The sequence below is a fragment of the Ranitomeya imitator genome, chromosome 1 (assembly GCF_032444005.1).
Source record: "Ranitomeya imitator isolate aRanImi1 chromosome 1, aRanImi1.pri, whole genome shotgun sequence".
NCBI lineage: Eukaryota > Metazoa > Chordata > Amphibia > Anura > Dendrobatidae > Ranitomeya > Ranitomeya imitator.
Genome location: NC_091282.1, coordinates 629,157,322 through 629,173,536, shown reverse-complemented (window position 1 = coordinate 629,173,536; position 16,215 = coordinate 629,157,322).

The window sequence follows — 16,215 nt, the reverse complement described above, 5'->3', positions numbered from 1 at the left end:
AAGGCTTGGGCACAAGTGCGGGCTAGGCTTAAGGCCGGGGCACAAGTGCGGGCAAGGCTCAAGGCCGGGGCACAAGTGCGGGCAAGGCTTAAGGCCGTGGCACAAGTGCGGGCAAGGCTTAAGGCCGGGGCACAAGTGCGGGCTAGGCTTAAGGCCTGGGCACAAGTGCGGGCTAGGCTTAAGGCCGGGGCACAAGTGCGGGCTAGGCTTAAGGCCGGGGCACAAGTGCGGGCTAGGCTTAAGGCCGGGGCACAAGTGCGGGCTAGGCTTAAAGCCGGGGCACAAGTGCGGGCTAGGCTTAAAGCCTGGGCACAAGTGCGGGCTAGGCTTAAGGCCTGGGCAAAAGTGCGGGCTAGGCTTAAGGCCGGGGCACAAGTGCGGGCTAGGCTTAAGGCCGGAGCACAAGTGCGGGCTAGGCTTAAGGCCGGGGCACAAGTGCGGGCTAGGCTTAAGGCCTGGGCAAAAGTGCGGGCTAGGCTTAAGGCCGGGGCACAAGTGCAAGCTAGGCTTAAGGCCGGGGCACAAGTGCAAGCTAGGCTTAAGGCCGGGGCACAAGTGCGGGCTAGGCTTAAAGCCGGGGCACAAGTGCGGGCTAGGCTTAAAGCCTGGGCACAAGTGCGGGCTAGGCTTAAGGCCTGGGCAAAAGTGCGGGCTAGGCTTAAAGCCGGGGCACAAGTGCGGGCTAGGCTTAAGGCCGGGGCACAAGTGCGGGCTAGGCTTAAGGCCGGGGCACAAGTGCGGGCTAGGCTTAAGGCCGGGGCACAAGTGCGGGCTAGGCTTAAGGCCGGGGCAAAAGTGTGGGCGAGGCTTAAGGCCGGGGCACAAGTGCGGGCCAGGCTTAAGGCCGGGGCACAAGTGCGGGCTAGGCTTAAGGCCGGGGCACAAGTGCGGGCTAGGCTTAAGGCCGGGGCACAAGTGCGGGCTAGGCTTAAGGCCGGGGCACAAGTGCGGGCTTGGCTTTAGGCCTGGGCACAAGTGCGGGCTAGGCTTAAGGCCTGGGCACAAGTGCGGGCTAGGCTTAAGGCCGGGGCACAAGTGCGGGCTAGGCTTAAGGCCGGGGCACAAGTGCGGGCTAGGCTTAAGGCCGGGGCACAAGTGCGGGCTAGGCTTAAGGCCGGGGCACAAGTGCGGGCTAGGCTTAAGGCCGGGGCACAAGTGCGGGCTAGGCTTAAGGCCGGGGCACAAGTGCGGGCTAGGCTTAAGGCCGGGGCACAAGTGCGGGCTAGGCTTAAGGCCGGGGCACAAGTGCGGGCTAGGCTTAAGGCCGGGGCACAAGTGCGGGCTAGGCTTAAGGCCGGGGCACAAGTGCGGGCTAGGCTTAAGGCCTGGGCACAAGTGCAGGCTAGGTTTCAGGCCTGGGCACAAGTGCTGGCTAGGCTTAAGGCCGGGGCACAAGTGCAGGCTAGATTTAAGGCCTGGGCACAAGAGCGGCCTAGGCTTAAGGCCTGGGCACAAGTGCAGTGCTGGCTAGGATCAAGGCAGGGGGCACAAGTGCTGGCTAGGCTTAAGGCATGGGCACAAGTGCCAGCTAGGCTTAAGGCCTGGGCACAAGTGCAGTGCTGGCTAGGATCAAGGCAGGGGGCACAAGGGCTGGCTAGGCTTAAGGCATGGGCACAAGGGCCAGCTAGGCTTAAGGCCTGGGCACAAGTGCGGGCTAGGCTTAAGGCATGGGCACAAGTGCAGTGCTGGCTAGGATCAAGGTAGGGGGCACAAGTGCTGGATAGGCTTAAAGCAGGGGGCACAAGTGCTGGCTAGGCCTAAGGCATGCAGCTAACTCTTTGCACTCTTTGCATAAAGGGTTAGGCACCCATAGGGGTGAAGAGCTAGCTTTCACCCCTCTACTCTGTACTTGGACATTTAGGACTAGATCCTTTGTTGTACAGTGCGGAGCCTCTCCATAACCCCATGCTCCAAGCGACCAGGCACTTCTTGTCTGTCCTCCGTAAATGGGTAATGCCTTCTTCCCCAATTACAGTCGTGCATGCGCATTCAGACGGGACAAGAGCGAAGAGCATAAAGCTGGCCCTATGTGCATAACCAACATGAAGCTGAAGACAAAAACAAACAAACAAGCATTCAAGGGGCTCAAAAGTGCGGGCTAGGCTTAAGGCCTGGGCACAAGTGCGGGCTTGGCTTAAGGCCTGGGCACAAGTGCGGGCTAGGCTTAAGGCCTGGGCACAAGTGCGGGCTAGGCTTAAGGCCTGGGCACAAGTGCGGGCTAGGCTTAAGACCTGGGCACAAGTGCGGGCTAGGCTTAAGGACGGGGCACAAGTGCGGGCTAGGCTTAAGGCCGGGGCACAAGTGCGGGCTAGGCTTAAGGCCGGGGCACAAGTGCGGGCTAGGCTTAAGGCCGGGGCACAAGTGCGGGCTAGGCTTAAGGCCGGGGCAAAAGTGCGGGCTAGGCTTAAGGCCGGGGCACAAGTGCGGGCTAGGCTTAAGGCCGGGGCACAAGTGCGGGCTAGGCTTAAGGCCGGGGCACAAGTGCGGGCTAGGCTTAAGGCCGGGGCACAAGTGCGGGCTAGGCTTAAGGCCGGGGCACAAGTGCGGGCTTGGCTTTAGGCCTGGGCACAAGTGCGGGCTAGGCTTAAGGCCGGGGCACAAGTGCGGGCTAGGCTTAAGGCCGGGGCACAAGTGCGGGCTAGGCTTAAGGCCTGGGCACAAGTGCGGGCTAGGCTTAAGGCCGGGGCACAAGTGCGGGCTAGGCTTAAGGCCGGGGCACAAGTGCGGGCTAGGCTTAAGGCCGGGGCACAAGTGCGGGCTAGGCTTAAGGCCGGGGCACAAGTGCGGGCTAGGCTTAAGGCCGGGGCACAAGTGCGGGCTAGGCTTAAGGCCGGGGCACAAGTGCGGGCTAGGCTTAAGGCCGGGGCACAAGTGCGGGCTAGGCTTAAGGCCGGGGCACAAGTGCGGGCTAGGCTTAAGGCCGGGGCACAAGTGCGGGCTAGGCTTAAGGCCGGGGCACAAGTGCGGGCTAGGCTTAAGGCCAGGGCACAAGTGCGGGCTAGGCTTAAGGCCGGGGCACAAGTGCGGGCTAGGCTTAAGGCCGGGGCACAAGTGCGGGCTAGGCTTAAGGCCGGGGCACAAGTGCGGGCTAGGCTTAAGGCCGGGGCACAAGTGCGGGCTAGGCTTAAGGCCGGGGCACAAGTGCGGGCTAGGCTTAAGGCCGGGGCACAAGTGCGGGCTAGGCTTAAGGCCGGGGCACAAGTGCGGGCTAGGCTTAAGGCCGGGGCACAAGTGCGGGCTAGGCTTAAGGCCGGGGCACAAGTGCGGGCTAGGCTTAAGGCCGGGGCACAAGTGCGGGCTAGGCTTAAGGCCGGGGCACAAGTGCGGGCTAGGCTTAAGGCCGGGGCACAAGTGCGGGCTAGGCTTAAGGCCGGGGCACAAGTGCGGGCTAGGCTTAAGGCCGGGGCACAAGTGCGGGCTAGGCTTAAGGCCGGGGCACAAGTGCGGGCTAGGCTTAAGGCCGGGGCACAAGTGCGGGCTAGGCTTAAGGCCGGGGCACAAGTGCGGGCTAGGCTTAAGGCCGGGGCACAAGTGCGGGCTAGGCTTAAGGCCGGGGCACAAGTGCGGGCTAGGCTTAAGGCCTGGGCACAAGTGCAGGCTAGGTTTCAGGCCTGGGCACAAGTGCTGGCTAGGCTTAAGGCCGGGGCACAAGTACTGGCTAGATTTAAGGCCTGGGCACAAGAGCGGCCTAGGCTTAAGGCCTGGGCACAAGTGCAGTGCTGGCTAGGATCAAGGCAGGGGGCACAAGTGCTGGCTAGGCTTAAGGCATGGGCACAAGTGCCAGCTAGGCTTAAGGCCTGGGCACAAGTGCGGGCTAGGCTTAAGGCATGGGCACAAGTGCAGTGCTGGCTAGGATCAAGGTAGGGGGCACAAGTGCTGGATAGGCTTAAGGCAGGGGGCACAAGTGCTGGCTAGGCCTAAGGCATGCAGCTAACTCTTTGCACTCTTTGCATAAAGGGTTAGGCACCCATAGGGGTGAAGAGCTAGCTTTCACCCCTCTACTCTGTACTTGGACATTTAGGACTAGATCCTTTTTTGTACAGTGCGGAGCCTCTCCATAACCCCATGCTCCAAGCGACCAGGCACTTCTTGTCTGTCCTCCGTAAATGGGTAATGCCTTCTTCCCCAATTACAGTCGTGCATGCGCATTCAGACGGGACAAGAGCGAAGAGCATAAAGCTGGCCCTATGTGCATAACCAACATGAAGCTGAAGACAAAAACAAACAAACAAGCATTCAAGGGGCTCAAAAGTGCGGGCTAGGCTTAAGGCCTGGGCACAAGTGCGGGCTTGGCTTAAGGCCTGGGCACAAGTGCGGGCTAGGCTTAAGGCCTGGGCACAAGTGCGGGCTAGGCTTAAGGCCTGGGCACAAGTGCGGGCTAGGCTTAAGGCCTGGGCACAAGTGCGGGCTAGGCTTAAGACCTGGGCAGAAGTGCGGGCTAGGCTTAAGACCTGGGCACAAGTGCGGGCTAGGCTTAAGGACGGGGCACAAGTGCGGGCTAGGCTTAAGGCCGGGGCACAAGTGCGGGCTAGGCTTAAGGCCGGGGCACAAGTGCGGGCTAGGCTTAAGGCCGGGGCACAAGTGCGGGCTAGGCTTAAGGCCGGGGCAAAAGTGGGGGCTAGGCTTAAGGCCGGGGTACAAGTGCGGGCTAGGCTTAAGGCCGGGGCACAAGTGCGGGCTAGGCTTAAGGCCGGGGCACAAGTGCGGGCTAGGCTTAAGGCCGGGGCACAAGTGCGGGCTAGGCTTAAGGCCGGGGCACAACTGCGGGCTAGGCTTAAGGCCGGGGCACAAGTGCGGGCTTGGCTTTAGGCCTGGGCACAAGTGCGGGCTAGGCTTAAGGCCGGGGCACAAGTGCGGGCTAGGCTTAAGGCCGGGGCACAAGTGCGGGCTAGGCTTAAGGCCGGGGCACAAGTGCGGGCTAGGCTTAAGGCCGGGGCACAAGTGCGGGCTAGGCTTAAGGCCGGGGCACAAGTGCGGGCTAGGCTTAAGGCCGGGGCACAAGTGCGGGCTAGGCTTAAGGCCGGGGCACAAGTGCGGGCTAGGCTTAAGGCCGGGGCACAAGTGCGGGCTAGGCTTAAGGCCTGGGCACAAGTGCAGGCTAGGTTTCAGGCCTGGGCACAAGTGCTGGCTAGGCTTAAGTCCGGGGCACAAGTGCAGGCTAGATTTAAGGCCTGGGCACAAGAGCGGCCTAGGCTTAAGGCCTGGGCACAAGTGCAGTGCTGGCTAGGATCAAGGCAGGGGGCACAAGTGCTGGCTAGGCTTAAGGCATGGGCACAAGTGCCAGCTAGGCTTAAGGCCTGGGCACAAGTGCAGTGCTGGCTAGGCTTAAGGCATGGGCACAAGTGCCAGCTAGGCTTAAGGCCTGGGCACAAGTGCGGGCTAGGCTTAAGGCATGGGCACAAGTGCAGTGCTGGCTAGGATCAAGGTAGGGGGCACAAGTGCTGGATAGGCTTAAGGCAGGGGGCACAAGTGCTGGCTAGGCCTAAGGCATGCAGCTAACTCTTTGCACTCTTTGCATAAAGGGTTAGGCACCCATAGGGGTGAAGAGCTAGCTTTCACCCCTCTACTCTGTACTTGGACATTTAGGACTAGATCCTTTGTTGTACAGTGCGGAGCCTCTCCATAACCCCATGTTTCAAGCGACCAGGCACTTCTTGTCTGTCCTACGTAAATGGGTAATGCCTTCTTCCCCAATTACAGTCGTGCATGCGCATTCAGACGGGACAAGAGCGAAGAGCATAAAGCTGGCCCTATGTGCATAACCAACATGAAGCTGAAGACAAAAACAAACAAACAAGCATTCAAGGGGCTCAAAAGTGCGGGCTAGGCTTAAGGCCTGGGCACAAGTGCGGGCTTGGCTTAAGGCCTGGGCACAAGTGCGGGCTAGGCTTAAGGCCTGGGCACAAGTGCGGGCTAGGCTTAAGGCCTGGGCACAAGTGCGGGCTAGGCTTAAGACCTGGGCAGAAGTGCGGGCTAGGCTTAAGACCTGGGCACAAGTGCGGGCTAGGCTTAAGGACGGGGCACAAGTGCGGGCTAGGCTTAAGGCCTGGGCACAAGTGCGGGCTAGGCTTTAGGCCGGGGCACAAGTGCGGGCTAGGCTTAAGGCCGGGGCACAAGTGCGGGCTAGGCTTAAGGCCGGGGCACAAGTGCGGGCTAGGCTTAAGGTCGGGGCACAAGTGCAGGCTAGGCTTAAGGACGGGGCACAAGTGCGGGCTAGGCTTAAGGCCGGGGCACAAGTGCGGGCTAGGCTTAAGGACGGGGCACAAGTGCGGGCTAGGCTTAAGGCCGGGGCACAAGTGCGGGCTAGGCTTAAGGACGGGGCACAAGTGCGGGCTAGGCTTAAGGCCGGGGCACATGTGCGGGCTAGGCTTAAGGCCGGGACACAAGTGCGGGCTTGGCTTAAGGCCGGGGCACAAGTGCGGGCTTGGCTTTAGGCCGGGGCACAAGTGCGGGCTTGGCTTTAGGCCGGGGCACAAGTGCGGGCTTGGCTTAAGGCAGGGGCACAAGTGCGGGCTAGGCTTAAGGCCGGGGCACAAGTGCGGGCTAGGCTTAAGGCCGGGGCACAAGTGCGGGCTAGGCTTAAGGCCTGGGCACAAGTGCGGGCTAGGCTTAAGGCCGGGGCACAAGTGCGGGCTAGGCTTAAGGCCGGGGCACAAGTGCGGGCTAGGCTTAAGGCCGGGGCACAAGTGCGGGCTAGGCTTAAGGCCGGGGCACAAGTGCGGGCTAGGCTTAAGGCCGGGGCACAAGTGCGGGCTAGGCTTAAGGCCGGGGCACAAGTGCGGGCTAGGCTTAAGGCCGGGGCACAAGTGCGGGCTAGGCTTAAGGCCTGGGCACAAGTGCAGGCTAGGCTTAAGGCCGGGGCACAAGTGCAGGCTAGGTTTAAGGCCTGGGCACAAGAGCGGCCTAGGCTTAAGGCCTGGGCACAAGTGCAGTGCTGGCTAGGATCAAGGCAGGGGGCACAAGTGCCGGCTGGGCTTAAGGCATGGGCACAAGTGCCAGCTAGGCTTAAGGCATGGGCACAAGTGCGGGCTAGGCTTAAGGCCTGGGCACAAGTGCGGGCTAGGCTTAAGGCCTGGGCACAAGTGCGGGCTAGGCTTAAGGCCGGAGCACAAGTGCTGGCTAAGGCTTAAGGCATGGGCACAAGTGCTGGCTAAGGCTTAAGGCATGGGCACAAGTGCTGGCTAAGGCTTAAGGCATGGGCACAAGTGCTGGCTAAGGCTTAAGGCATGGGCACAAGTGCTGGCTAAGGCTTAAGGATGGGGCACAAGTGCGGGCTAGGCTTAAGGCCGGGGCACAAGTGCGGGCTAGGCTTAAGGTCGGGGCACAAGTGCGGGCTAGGCTTAAGGCATGGGCACAAGTGCTGGCTAAGGCTTAAGGCATGGGCACAAGTGCTGGCTAAGGCTTAAGGCATGGGCACAAGTGCTGGCTAAGGCTTAAGGCATGGGCACAAGTGCTGGCTAAGGCTTAAGGCATGGGCACAAGTGCTGGCTAAGGCTTAAGGCATGGGCACAAGTGCTGGCTAAGGCTTAAGGCATGGGCACAAGTGCTGGCTAAGGCTTAAGGCATGGGCACAAGTGCTGGCTAAGGCTTAAGGCATGGGCACAAGTGCTGGCTAAGGCTTAAGGCATGGGCACAAGTGCTGGCTAAGGCTTAAGGCATGGGCACAAGTGCTGGCTAAGGCTTAAGGCATGGGCACAAGTGCTGGCTAAGGCTTAAGGCATGGGCACAAGTGCTGGCTAAGGCTTAAGGCATGGGCACAAGTGCTGGCTAAGGCTTAAGGCATGGGCACAAGTGCTGGCTAAGGCTTAAGGCATGGGCACAAGTGCTGGCTAAGGCTTAAGGCATGGGCACAAGTGCTGGCTAAGGCTTAAGGCATGGGCACAAGTGCTGGCTAAGGCTTAAGGCATGGGCACAAGTGCTGGCTAAGGCTTAAGGCATGGGCACAAGTGCTGGCTAAGGCTTAAGGCATGGGCACAAGTGCTGGCTAAGGCTTAAGGCATGGGCACAAGTGCTGGCTAAGGCTTAAGGCATGGGCACAAGTGCTGGCTAAGGCTTAAGGCATACGGCTAACTCTTTGCACTCTTTGCATAAAGGGTTAGGCACCCATAGGGGTGAAGAGCTAGCTTTCACCCCTCTACTCTGTACTTTGACATTTAGGACTAGATCCTTTGTTGTACAGAGCGGAGCCTCTCCATAACCCCATGCTTTAAGCGACCAGGCACTTCTTGTCTGTCCTCCGCAAATGGGTAATGCCTTCTTCCCCAATTACAGTCGTGCATGCACATTCAGACGGGACAAAAGTGAAGAGCGTAAAGGCTGCCCTGTGTGCATGACCATCATTTAACTAAAGACAGAAAAACATGCATGGGGCTCAAAAGTGCTGGCTAAGGCTTAAGGCATGGGCACAAGTGCTGGCTAAGGCTTAAGGCATGGGCACAAGTGCTGGCTAAGGCTTAAGGCATGGGCACAAGTGCTGGCTAAGGCTTAAGGCATGGGCATAAGTGCTGGCTAAGGCTTAAGGCATGGGCACAAATGCTGGCTAAGGCTTAATGCATGGGCACAAGTGCTGGCTAAGGCTTAAGGCATGGGCACAAGTGCTGGCTAAGGCTTAAGGCACGGGCACAAGTGCTGGCTAATGCTTAAGGCACGGGCACAAGTGCTGGCTAAGGCTTAAGGCATGGGCACAAGTGCTGGCTAAGGCTTAAGGCATGGGCACAAGTGCTGGCTAAGGCTTAAGGCATGGGCACAAGTGCTGGCTAAGGCTTAAGGCATGGGCACAAGTGCTGGCTAAGGCTTAAGGATGGGGCACAAGTGCGGGCTAGGCTTGAGGCCGGGGCACAAGTGCGGGCTAGGCTTAAGGTCGGGGCACAAGTGCGGGCTAGGCTTAAGGACGGGGCACAAGTGCGGGCTAGGCTTAAGGACGGGGCACAAGTGCGGGCTAGGCTTAAGGCCGGGGCACAAGTGCGGGCTAGGCTTAAGGCCGGGGCACAAGTGCGGGCTAGGCTTAATGCCGGGGCACAAGTGCGGGCTAGGCTTAAGGCCGGGGCACAAGTGCGGGCTAGGCTTAAGGCCGGGGCACAAGTGCGGGCTAGGCTTAAGGACGGGGCACAACTGCGGGCTAGGCTTAAGGCCGGGGCACAAGTGCGGGCTAGGCTTAAGGCCGGGGCACAAGTGCTGGCTAAGGCTTAAGGCATGGGCACAAGTGCTGGCTAAGGCTTAAGGCATGGGCACAAGTGCTGGCTAAGGCTTAAGGCATGGGCACAAGTGCTGGCTAAGGCTTAAGGCATGGGCACAAGTGCTGGCTAAGGCGTAAGGATGGGGCACAAGTGCGGGCTAGGCTTAAGGCCGGGGCACAAGTGCGGGCTAGGCTTAAGGTCGGGGCACAAGTGCGGGCTAGGCTTAAGGACGGGGCACAAGTGCGGGCTAGGCGTAAGGCCGGGGCACAAGTGCGGGCTAGGCGTAAGGCCGGGGCACAAGTGCGGGCTAGGCTTAAGGACGGGGCACAAGTGCGGGCTAGGCTTAAGGCCGGGGCACAAGTGCGGGCTAGGCTTAAGGCCGGGGCACAAGTGCGGGCTAGGCTTAAGGCCGGGGCACAAGTGCGGGCTAGGCTTAAGGCCGGGGCACAAGTGCGGGCTAGGCTTAAGGCCGGGGCACAAGTGCGGGCTAGGCTTAAGGCCGGGGCACAAGTGCGGGCTTGGCTTTAGGCCGGGGCACAAGTGCGGGCTTGGCTTAAGGCCGGGGCACAAATGCGGGCTAGGCTTAAGGCTGGGGCACAAGTGCGGGCTAGGCTTAAGGCCGGGGCACAAGTGCGGGCTAGGCTTAAGGCCGGGGCACAAGTGCGGGCTAGGCTTAAGGCCGGGGCACAAGTGCGGGCTAGGCTTAAGGCCGGGGCACAAGTGCGGGCTAGGCTTAAGGCCGGGGCACAAGTGCGGGCTAGGCTTAAGGCCGGGGCACAAGTGCGGGCTAGGCTTAAGGCCGGGGCACAAGTGCTGGCTAAGGCTTAAGGCATGGGCACAAGTGCTGGCTAAGGCTTAAGGCATGGGCACAAGTGCTGGCTAAGGCTTAAGGCATGGGCACAAGTGCTGGCTAAGGCTTAAGGCATGGGCACAAGTGCTGGCTAAGGCTTAAGGCATGGGCACAAGTGCTGGCTAAGGCTTAAGGCATGGGCACAAGTGCTGGCTAAGGCTTAAGGCATGGGCACAAGTGCTGGCTAAGGCTTAAGGCATGGGCACAAGTGCTGGCTAGGCTAAAGGCATACGGCTAACTCTTTGCACTCTTTGCATAAAGGGTTAGGCACCCATAGGGGTGAAGAGCTAGCTTTCACCCCTCTACTCTGTACTTTGACATTTAGGACTAGATCCTTTGTTGTACAGAGCAGAGCCTCTCCATAACCCCATGCTTTAAGCGACCAGGCACTTCTTGTCTGTCCTCCGTAAATGGGTAATGCCTTCTTCCCCAATTACAGTCTTGCATGCGCATTCAGACGGGACAAAAGTGAAGAGCGTAAAGCCTGCCCTGTGTGGATAACCATCATTTAACTAAAGACAGAAAAACATGCATGGGGCTCAAAAGTGCTGGCTAAGGCTTAAGGCCGGGGCACAAGTGCTGGCTAAGGCTTAAGGCATGGGCACAAGTGCTGGCTAAGGCTTAAGGCATGGGCACAAGTGCTGGCTAAGGCTTAAGGCATGGGCACAAGTGCTGGCTAAGGCTTAAGGCATGGGCACAAGTGCTGGCTAAGGCTTAAGGCATGGGCACAAGTGCTGGCTAAGGCTTAAGGCATGGGCACAAGTGCTGGCTAAGGCTTAAGGCATGGGCACAAGTGCTGGCTAAGGCTTAAGGCATGGGCACAAGTGCTGGCTAAGGCTTAAGGCATGGGCACAAGTGCTGGCTAAGGCTTAAGGCATGGGCACAAGTGCTGGCTAAGGCTTAAGGCATGGGCACAAGTGCTGGCTAAGGCTTAAGGCATGGGCACAAGTGCTGGCTAAGGCTTAAGGCATGGGCACAAGTGCTGGCTAAGGCTTAAGGCATGGGCACAAATGCTGGCTAAGGCTTAAGGCATGGGCACAAGTGCTGGCTAAGGCTTAAGGCATACGGCTAACTCTTTGCACTCTTTGCATAAAGGGTTAGGCACCCATAGGGGTGAAGAGCTAGCTTTCACCCCTCTACTCTGTACTTTGACATTTAGGACTAGATCCTTTGTTGTACAGAGCGGAGCCTCTCCATAACCCCATGCTTTAAGCGACCAGGCACTTCTTGTCTGTCCTCCGCAAATGGGTAATGCCTTCTTCCCCAATTACAGTCGTGCATGCACATTCAGACGGGACAAAAGTGAAGAGCGTAAAGCCTGCCCTGTGTGCATGACCATCATTTAACTAAAGACAGAAAAACATGCATGGGGCTCAAAAGTGCTGGCTAAGGCTTAAGGCATGGGCACAAGTGCTGGATAAGGCTTAAGGCATGGGCACAAGTGCTGGCTAAGGCTTAAGGCATGGGCACAAGTGCTGGCTAAGGCTTAAGGCATGGGCATAAGTGCTGGCTAAGGCTTAAGGCACGGGCACAAATGCTGGCTAAGGCTTAATGCATGGGCACAAGTGCTGGCTAAGGCTTAAGGCATGGGCACAAGTGCTGGCTAAGGCTTAAGGCACGGGCACAAGTGCTGGCTAATGCTTAAGGCATGGGCACAAGTGCTGGCTAGGCTTAAGGCATGGGCACAAGTGCTGGCTAAGGCTTAAGGCATGGGCACAAGTGCTGGCTAAGGCTTAAGGCATGGGCACAAGTGCTGGCTAAGGCTTAAGGCATGGGCACAAGTGCTGGCTAAGGCTTAAGGCATGGGCACAAGTGCTGGCTAAGGCTTAAGGATGGGGCACAAGTGCGGGCTAGGCTTGAGGCCGGGGCACAAGTGCGGGCTAGGCTTAAGGTCGGGGCACAAGTGCGGGCTAGGCTTAAGGCCGGGGCACAAGTGCGGGCTAGGCTTAAGGCCGGGGCACAAGTGCGGGCTTGGCTTAATGCCGGGGCACAAGTGCGGGCTAGGCTTAAGGCCGGGGCACAAGTGCGGGCTAGGCTTAAGGCCGGGGCACAAGTGCGGGCTAGGCTTAAGGCCGGGGCACAAGTGCGGGCTAGGCTTAAGGCCGGGGCACAAGTGCGGGCTAGGCTTAAGGCCGGGGCACAAGTGCGGGCTAGGCTTAAAGGGAACCTGTCACCTGAATTTGGCGGGACTGGTTTTGGGTCATATGGGCGGAGTTTTCGGGTGTTTGATTCACCCTTTCCTTACCTGCTGGCTGCAATATTGGATTGAAGTTCATTCTCTGTCCTCCATAGTACACGCCTGCGCAAAGCAATCTTGCCTTGCGCAGGCGTGTACTATGGAGGACAGAGAATGAACTTCAATCCAATATTGCAGCCAGCATGCAGCCAGCAGGTAAGGAAAGGGTGAATCAAACACCCGAAAACTCCGCCCATATGACCCAAAACCAGTCCCGCCAAATTCAGGTGACAGAGTCCCTTTAAGGCCGGGGCACAAGTGCGGGCTAGGCTTAAGGCATGGGCACAAGTGCTGGCTAAGGCTTAAGGCATGGGCACAAGTGCTAGCTAAGGCTTAAGGCATGGGCACAAGTGCTGGCTAAGGCTTAAGGCATGGGCACAAGTGCTGGCTAAGGCTTAAGGCATGGGCACAAGTGCTGGCTAAGGCTTAAGGCATGGGCACAAGTGCTGGCTAAGGCTTAAGAGATGGGCACAAGTGCTGGCTAAGGCTTAAGGCATGGGCACAAGTGCTGGCTAAGGCTTAAGGCATGGGCACAAGTGCTGGCTAAGGCTTAAGGCATGGGCACAAGTGCTGGCTAGGCTAAAGGCATACGGCTAACTCTTTGCACTCTTTGCATAAAGGGTTAGGCACCCATAGGGGTGAAGAGCTAGCTTTCACCCCTCTACTCTGTACTTTGACATTTAGGACTAGATCCTTTGTTGTACAGAGCGGAGCCTCTCCATAACCCCATGCTTTAAGCGACCAGGCACTTCTTGTCTGTCCTCCGTAAATGGGTAATGCCTTCTTCCCCAATTACAGTCTTGCATGCGCATTCAGACGGGACAAAAGTGAAGAGCGTAAAGCCTGCCCTGTGTGGATAACCATCATTTAACTAAAGACAGAAAAACATGCATGGGGCTCAAAAGTGCTGGCTAAGGCTTAAGGCATGGGCACAAGTGCTGGATAAGGCTTAAGGCATGGGCACAAGTGCTGGCTAAGGCTTAAGGCATGGGCATAAGTGCTGGCTAAGGCTTAAGGCATGGGCACAAATGCTGGCTAAGGCTTAATGCATGGGCACAAGTGCTGGCTAAGGCTTAAGGCATGGGCACAAGTGCTGGCTAATGCTTAAGGCATGGGCACAAGTGCTGGCTAAGGCTTAAGGCCGGGGCACAAGTGCGGGCTAGGCTTAAGGCCGGGGCACAAGTGCGGGCTAGGCTTAAGGCCGGGGCACAAGTGCGGGCTAGGCTTAAGGCCGGGGCACAAGTGCGGGCTAGGCTTAAGGCATGGGCACAAGTGCTGGCTAAGGCTTAAGGCATGGGCACAAGTGCGGGCTAGGCTTAAGGCCGGGGCACAAGTGCGGGCTAGGCTTAAGGCCGGGGCACAAGTGCGGGCTAGGCTTAAGGCCGGGGCACAAGTGCGGGCTAGGTTTAAGGCCGGGGCACAAGTGCGGGCTAGGCTTAAGGCCGGGGCACAAGTGCGGGCTAGGCTTAAGGCCGGGGCACAAGTGCGGGCTAGGCTTAAGGCCGGGGCACAAGTGCGGGCTAGGCTTAAGGCCGGGGCACAAGTGCGGGCTAGGCTTAAGGCTGGGGCACAAGTGCGGGCTAGGCTTAAGGCCGGGGCACAAGTGCGGGCTAGGCTTAAGGCCGGGGCACAAGTGCGGGCAAGGCTTAAGGCCTGGGCACAAGTGCGGGCTAGGCTTAAGGCATGGGCACAAGTGCAGTGCTGGCTAGGATCAAGGCATGGGGCACAAGTGCTGGCTAGGCTTAAGGCTTGGGCACAAGTGCGGGCTAGGCTTAAGGCTTGGGCACAAGTGCGGGCTAGGCTTAAGGCCTGGGCACAAGTGCGGGCTAGGCTTAAGGCCTGGGCACAAGTGCAGTGCTGGCTAGGATCAAGGCAGGGGGCACAAGTGCGGGCAAGGCTTAAGGCCGGGGCACAAGTGCGGGCAAGGCTTAAGGCCGGGGCACAAGTGCGGGCAAGGCTTAAGGCCGGGGCACAAGTGCGGGCTAGGCTTAAGGCCTGGGCACAAGTGCGGGCTAGGCTTAAGGCCGGGGCACAAATGCGGGCTAGGCTTAAGGCCGGGGCACAAGTGCGGGCTAGGCTTAAGGCCGGGGCACAAGTGCGGGCTAGGCTTAAAGCCGGGGCACAAGTGCGGGCTAGGCTTAAAGCCTGGGCACAAGTGCGGGCTAGGCTTAAGGCCTGGGCAAAAGTGTGGGCTAGGCTTAAGGCCGGGGCACAAGTGCGGGCTAGGCTTAAGGCCGGGGCACAAGTGCGGGCTAGGCTTAAGGCCTGGGCACAAGTGCGGGCTAGGCTTAAGGCCTGGGCAAAAGTGCGGGCTAGGCTTAAGGCCGGGGCACAAGTGCGGGCTAGGCTTAAGGCCGGGGCACAAGTGCAAGCTAGGCTTAAGGCCGGGGCACAAGTGCGGGCTAGGCTTAAGGCCTGGGCACAAGTGCGGGCTAGGCTTAAAGCCAGGGCACAAATGCGGGCTAGGCTTAAGGCCGGGGCACAAGTGCGGGCTAGGCTTAAGGCCGGGGCACAAGTGCGGGCTAGGCTTAAGGCCGGGGCACAAGTGCGGGCTAGGCTTAAGGCCGGGGCACAAGTGCGGGCTAGGCTTAAGGCCGGGGCACAAGTGCGGGCTAGGCTTAAGGCCGGGGCACAAGTGCGGGCTAGGCTTAAGGCCGGGGCACAAGTGCGGGCTAGGCTTAAGGCCGGGGCACAAGTGCGGGCTAGGCTTAAGGCCGGGGCACAAGTGCGGGCTTGGCTTTAGGCCGGGGCACAAGTGCGGGCTTGGCTTTAGGCCTGGGCACAAGTGCGGGCTAGGCTTAAGGCCGGGGCACAAGTGCGGGCTAGGCTTAAGGCCGGGGCACAAGTGCGGGCTAGGCTTAAAGCCGGGCACAAGTGCGGGCTAGGCTTAAGGCCGGGGCACAAGTGCGGGCTAGGCTTAAGGCCGGGGCACAAGTGCGGGCTAGGCTTAAGGCCGGGGCACAAGTGCGGGCTAGGCTTAAGGCCGGGGCACAAGTGCGGGCTAGGCTTAAGGCCTGGGCACAAGTGCAGGCTAGGTTTCAGGCCTGGGCACAAGTGCTGGCTAGGCTTAAGGCCGGGGCACAAGTGCAGGCTAGATTTAAGGCCTGGGCACAAGAGCGGCCTAGGCTTAAGGCCTGGGCACAAGTGCAGTGCTGGCTAGGATCAAGGCAGGGGGCACAAGTGCTGGCTAGGCTTAAGGCATGGGCACAAGTGCCAGCTAGGCTTAAGGCCTGGGCACAAGTGCAGTGCTGGCTAGGATCAAGGCAGGGGGCACAAGTGCTGGCTAGGCTTAAGGCATGGGCACAAGTGCCAGCTAGGCTTAAGGCCTGGGCACAAGTGCGGGCTAGGCTTAAGGCATGGGCACAAGTGCAGTGCTGGCTAGGATCAAGGTAGGGGGCACAAGTGCTGGATAGGCTTAAGGCAGGGGGAACAAGTGCTGGCTAGGCTTAAGGCATGCAGCTAACTCTTTGCACTCTTTGCATAAAGGGTTAGGCACCCATAGGGGTGAAGAGCTAGCTTTCACCCCTCTACTCTGTACTTGGACATTTAGGACTAGATCCTTTGTTGTACAGTGCGGAGCCTCTCCATAACCTCATGCTCCAAGCGACCAGGCACTTCTTGTCTGTCCTCCGTAAATGGGTAATGCCTTCTTCCCCAATTACAGTCGTGCATGCGCATTCAGACGGGACAAGAGCGAAGAGCATAAAGCTGGCCCTATGTGCATAACCAACATGAAGCTGAAGACAAAAACAAACAAACAAGCATTCAAGGGGCTCAAAAGTGCGGGCTAGGCTTAAGGCCTGGGCACAAGTGCGGGCTTGGCTTAAGGCCTGGGCACAAGTGCGGGCTAGGCTTAAGGCCTGGGCACAAGTGCGGGCTAGGCTTAAGGCCTGGGCACAAGTGCGGGCTAGGCTTAAGGCCTGGGCACAAGTGCGGGCTAGGCTTAAGGCCTG